This window comes from Quercus robur, chromosome 6, assembly GCF_932294415.1.
Source record: "Quercus robur chromosome 6, dhQueRobu3.1, whole genome shotgun sequence".
NCBI classification, from domain to species: Eukaryota; Viridiplantae; Streptophyta; class Magnoliopsida; order Fagales; family Fagaceae; genus Quercus; species Quercus robur.
This window is the reverse complement of record NC_065539.1, coordinates 38,733,710-38,740,425: the sequence shown is the minus strand read 5'-3', so window position 1 is coordinate 38,740,425 and position 6,716 is coordinate 38,733,710.

Below are 6,716 nucleotides of genomic sequence, written 5' to 3'. Positions count from 1 at the left end.
CCAAAATAGAATCGATTTTCTTTTTTTAGGAACAAATTTAGTAACGAAATCAATTTTGAGACCAAAATGGGAATTGACCCAAAATGTAAGGATCAAAAGTGCATTTTCGCCTAATTAGTTTTATGTTTTGCTTTGTATTAAAAGCTACTCCAAACTATAGGTGATTTTAATGGCTGGCATTTTATTCTTTGTTTTGTTACTTTTAGCTTCTAGTTCCTAGAGATGCTCTATACTGTCGGTTTGCAAAAGCTTGCTGGAAATATACAAAATTTGATTCTGATCTAAGGCTGCCGATTTATTGATGTAAATCTACTAGTGTGTTAGTTCTGGGGAAAAAATGCTATCCAATGACATATTCATTTTTCTTTTCTTTGGAGTATTTGAACCCAAATTCTTGTATAAAGAGAACTAGACAAGATCATTGAGCTTAGGGCTCTTGACAACATCTTCTACATTTTCTCTTTTTTTATTTTATTATTATTTATTTTAACCTAGAAATGTTTTGATTCCACTGTCCCTTCTTTGTTCTCTTTGTTCTACATTTTCGAATCTTGTATATTCCATGTAAATAGTGAAATTATTGCAACTTCATGGACATAGGCAAATTGCCGAACGACGTAAATATTATCTTATGTGATTGTTTTCTATGGAGCATATTTTTCTCTATTTTTCATCTCACAAATCTAGAAATTTTGTGTATATTCCCTATAATTTGAACTTGTAAACAACATGAGCAGTTTTCATGAGACTCTGAAGGACCATCGTTGATCAAGGGTCTGCAACCATACTCTTTGCTCTTAAAGGATTACGTTCGATCAAAATTGTAAAAAATGGTGTTGTACCAGTCACTACTCCTGTCACTAGCATTACTAAAGAATGTAATAAGTGGTGCTACGTAACTTTCTTCTCAAGGGTCTTACACACATGCAGTGACGGAGCTATTCTTGGACCTGGGGGGCAGTGGCCCAACCCCCCCAGATTTTCAAAAAAAAAAATTAGTATATATATAATATATTATTTTTAGCAATTTGTTTCAATAAAATTGCACTTTGCCCTCTTAACAATATTATTGATATTTTTAAATGCTATAAAAAAAATTAGCCCAACAACAAAAATTAAGCCCAAACAACACCCAAAAAAAAAAAAAAATCAAAGCCGGTTCTAATTAGATATCTACCTAGCCTAGGAGTAGGAAACACCCAACTTATCTCACACAATATAATAAAAGGGAAAAAAGAAGGGGATTTCTAAGCCATTCAACCAAAAAAGAAAAAGAAAAAGAAGGAAAACCTAACTTACGGCTGAACACAGTGAGGAATTCGGCAACTAGCCAGCTGCAGAAGAACTGAAGAAGCAAAGCCAGTGGCAGTGGCAGTCAGGGACGCTGGGGCTTGGACGGAGAGACATGAGACTCAAAGGCATAATATATTAGAGAGAAAGAGATAAAAGAAAGGTAAAACTCTAATCTTTGTCTTTAGCATTCTTTTATAAATGAAAAAGTTGCATCTGACAAGTGACAAACACAACACCACACGCAACAATCAACACTTATTGCATTTGATGTTTTGTAATTTTTTTTTTTGGTAGTTTTGTCTTTAGCAATAGTGAATAGGCTGCGATGTTTTGTGATTTTTTTTTTTTTTGTAGTTTTGTCTTTAGTGCTTTTGTCTATTAGTTAGTGTCTTTTAAAATATTAAAGTTGGATAAATAATTAAAGAAATTATTTGTAACTTTGAAATTTATTGGTTAGTTGTTGAATGTTTGTGTGCATAGTATTTGTCTATTGTGTGTAATGATTGTAGATTATTGACCATATAATAACATAATAATTTCAAATTATATTTTATTTGTAGATTATGAAAAAGTTAACTACCATATTTGATTTTTTCAAAAGAAAAGTTTCAAATGATTTAGAAGCTAATACTAGTAGTGCAACATTGCCAACCACTAATGTTGAGGAAAATCCTGATGTTCCAATCGAGGAAAATCCTGATGAACCTGTTGAGGAAAATCTTGATGTCCCTATTGAGCAAAATTCTCAAACAAAAAATTTCAAAAGGTTGATATGAGTTCGTTGCAATTAGAACTTGATCCTGGATTGCGTAGACAAATATATACTTATTAAATGAATTTTTATTTAGAGTTTCAATTTTTTTTTTGGTTTATACTTCCGCCCCCCTAACTCTAAGTTCTGGCTTCGTCCCTGCAGACATGCACTCACAAGTAACAGAGCTTCAGTAGGCATTGTGTAGAGTTGTAAATATTGGGGAAAATTGCCTCCTTGCTTAAAAACCTCACATAAATATTATAATTATATGTTGCATAGATCTTGGTATTGCATTATATCTTTTTCTTTTTTCAAAATTTTTTTTCCTCTTTTTCTCTCAATCTGAGATTTGAGCTCAAGGTCAAACAAGTATGTTGGTATTTAATTTTTAACACTAATACAATTTATAAATATAAACTTTCTTGCTGTTAATATTCAAATTTGAGCAAGGAGATCTAGAATTCTACTTTCTATTGGTATAGATGGAAATTGAAGAAGATGCATGTTCCCGGCTAAAAATTACATCATATCCTTATTGAATTAAACTCTTTTTAAATTCTACATTTCAGGCACAATGTATTTTTTTTTTTTTTTGGGTAATAGATTAATTTGTTTACTAGTATAGGGTTGTTACATTTTGAGTGTAATATTTATATTTGTTTTATGTCTTGAAATGCAATGACCAATGAGTTTCTTTTGGTAAAGATATGTTGAAGACTGATGTTTGTCACAAACGGAACATCTTTGAGACTAGAATGATGGTATTTGTAATGAGAACAAAACATAAAGAATCCTAGAAATACTTTGATGAAATTGACGAGATAGAGGATAAAATTTTTATTTTTTATTTTTTGATGAACCAGAAATTTTATTAAGGAAGAAACAAAACTATATAGACAGAGAAAGAGCCTCTGCTCTAATAATAGAAACAAAACAAGGAGGCGCCAACCCCACATCAAAAGAGCCAAAATAGTTGTTCGACAAAGACCACTTGACTAAGACATGAGCAGCAACATTTGCTTCTCTAGCCACCCAACTAAATCTACAAATTGAGAAATTCAATTTTAAGGCTAAACTATCAGAGCAGATAGTTCTTATTCTCCAAGGGACATCCCGGTTAGGAAATCTCAGTGCATCAATGCAGGACTTTGAGTCACTCGATGAAAATGGAGTCAACATCCAAGTTTGTTACCAAGTTGAGGGCCTAGTTTATAGCCTTAGCCTCTGCTTGGAAATGGAGTGTGGTGTTCACTCTTTTAGAGCAAGTAAACACCACTTCCCCTCTCCAATCTCTAGCTACAGTTGCAATGGATGAAATCTCAATATTGCAAGCAGCATCTACGTTGATCTTAACAGTGTCCCTACCCGGTTTAGACCAAGCTGATTGGATCCTATTACTTGTTAACCCCATTGGGAGATTCAGGACCTTTCTAAACTCTACAACAGATCTGGATATCTCTAACAAAATCCCTCAACTTTGGAGATAATCCCATGCAACAGAGGATAAGATGTTTCTTTGTGTGTTCCTAGAATAACGCGTTAATTAAATTGTTTTTTTTTTTGCACAAATGAGTCTTTGGCACCCCTATATATACAACCAAAAAGGTATAAAACGAGAGATGTAGCTCTTTGGAAGTAGACATAACTCTTTTGCAATGGGTTGGGCCCACTATTGGGCACTCTATTTGGGTTTAGTTTGACATAATGTTTTTAACACGATTCGATGGCAAACACTATCATTTGAAAAAGAATATTATTTTCTCTTTGATTTTTCTAGGAAAGCAGTTTTCTTATTGAAATTAAGCTACATTTTTTTAATCAAAAAAAAAGAAAAAAAAGCTACATTCTTTTAAGGGAGAGTGAACTTCATATGGGCATTATAAGGTGAGCTCTAAACAAAGTTAATTTAAATCTTTACTTATAAATTATAAAGTTAGTCTTTATCCTTTATATTGTATTTTAATTTGGTCACTAACATTTTAATTATGTCAGTTTGGTCCATAACCTTTCAGTACTATGTCAATTTGGTCATTGCTGTTAAGTGTTGAATAAAAATTGCTGATTTGTTTAACTGATTGAATAAATTATTATTTTCATGCTATGTAAGTGGAGACTTGGAAGGCCACATCATATTACATTAAATTAAAAAAGAAAAAGAAAAAAAAGGGGTTGATTCACTGACTCATGTTTGCACGTGAGTGTTTCTATTTGGGATTAAAATCCCTAAATTTGCTCCTTATATTTTGAGAGCAGCCAGCACTTGGTCGAGAAAGAAAGGGTGACGCTATGAGGTTTCAGTGGTGAGGAGCAACGATGAGGTCCAACTCTGTTCCAATCAGTTTTTGCTCTCTCTCTCTGATCTAAACTGAACTGAAATGGGTCAAAGGCTTTAATTTCATGGGTTCTGCTTGTTTTGGATGTTGGGATTTGTTGTGGGAGTATTTGTTCATGTGCTTATTTTGGTTTTGCTTATTTCAGGAATGGGACTGACAGATAGAACATAAAAAATACATTTGTAGTGGAAGCTGGAAAGTAACAAAGTTCTCAAGGATCCATTTTATTTTATTTATTCTACTCCTACCAACTTTCTTCATCCTGCGACCTTGTATAAGTACCAAATCTCCTAAAATAACCCGTCAATACAAAATCAAACTTTAGTTTAATTTTAATAAAATAGCAAAGTTACATCATTAGAAAGCCACAAAAATAAATTTGTATAAATTAATACACCAAAATAAGCAAAACCCATGAAATTAAAACCATGATTTATTCGGAAATCTGGATTTTGATCCAAACATACACTCACGTGCAATAACTGAATCAAACCCTTACATTAAAAAAAAAAAAAAAAAAAAAAAAAAAAAATCCTATACGGTGTGGCATTCCAGGTGTCCATCCACATGACATGAAAATAATAGTTTATTTTGTTTATTAGACATATCAGCAATTTTCATCCAACACTTAACAGCAGTGACCAAATTGATATAGTACTAAAATGTTAAAGACCAAATTAACATAATTGAAAGGCTAGAGACCAAATTGAGACATGGTCTAAAGAATAGAGACTAACTTTGTAATTTACCAAATCTTTATTTATTTATTTTGCTAAAACTTATCCAATGAACTACTCAAAATCATCGTTTGCTTTTCTTGCATGCAAATTGAAACCAACATTTTATATAATTATATGTCATTACTCTCTCTTTTTTTTTTTGATTAGTACATGTCATTACTCTCGGTAAGTATATAACATTGCTACCAAATACAAAAAGAAGAATTTGCCCTTTTGGTTATTATTTTTCCGAATACATCAATTATATATTTAAAAAAATGAAAATTTTTTCTGAAAATATATGTTACACAGCTCATTCCATTCAGTTTCAGACTTTCAGTAGTCCTCAAATGAGCTTATGTGGCACATTTGGAATATATGTTCGACTTTTTTTTGGGTGGAGAAACGTTGAAAGAAGTAGCTAGTTGGGAAGGAAGTAATCTAAAATAATTACTTCCTCTTCTTGAAAAGGGTAAAAAAAAAAAAAAAAAAAAAAGACTGTTGTAAATTTGTAATTTCAATGGCATTTTTTAAATGCTTGGTCACCACGCAAAGATATTATAAATTTCCCTAATTAAAATTTTCCATTATAATAAAAAGAGACTATTTTGTATTTCTCATGAGAGCATTCACAATAAGGATGTTATATATTATAGTTTTTAGCAACTTAAAACACTATTTTATTTATTTTAACACCATACTTTATAATATCCCTTACAATAAAGATTTTATATTTTTTTACCACTTCATTAAAATATTATTTCTTTTTTTTTAATTCTTTTTTATTATTAATCTCATCTCTTTTCTCTTTCTTTCTTCCCCTCTCTTTCTCTTTTTCCAAACCAAAAAAAACCAAAACCAACTCTCACGCAACAAACACCACTAGCCACCACCACCATCAGACACCAACAAGCCATCACCCATCATTAGAAAGCCACTGCAAAAACCAAAACCCACTTTCACACCCACTGCTATCAGCCACCACCGCTAAGCCAACACCCACCATCAGAAACCCACTGCCAAACCCACTCTCACCATAATAGACACCGCCAAGGCACCATTGCCAAGCCAACACTGCCACACCCATTGCTACATCCACCACTGCCAAGCCACCACCCACCTTCAGAAACCCATAGCCACTAGCCACCACCACCCACACCTACTGTCATAGCACCACCACCCACAACTTCAACCCAAATCAAAACTCAATCACAAACACAAAACCCACCAAATCAACCAAAACCAAACCAAATCTCAACTGCGATCAACGATCATCCACCACCACGGTCCACTGGTGAAAAGGAAAGAGAACCAGTGAGAAGAGAGAAGGGGAAAAAAATAAGAAGAAGAAGAGAAAAACAACATTGAACAGAGGATAAGAAAAGAGAGAGAGAGAGAGAGAGAGAGAGAGAGAGAGAGAGAGATGGCTTAGAGGAGAGTAGAAGAAAAGAGAGAAGAAGAAGAGAGAAAAAAAAAGTTGAGAGGGAAAAATGACAGACCAGAGAGAGAAGAAAGAGTAGAAAGAGATGAAAAAGGAAAATATTTTTTTAAGCAAAAGATGAGAGAGAGAGAGAGAATAAAATATTACTTTTATTTATAAGTTTGGAGCTATAGTAG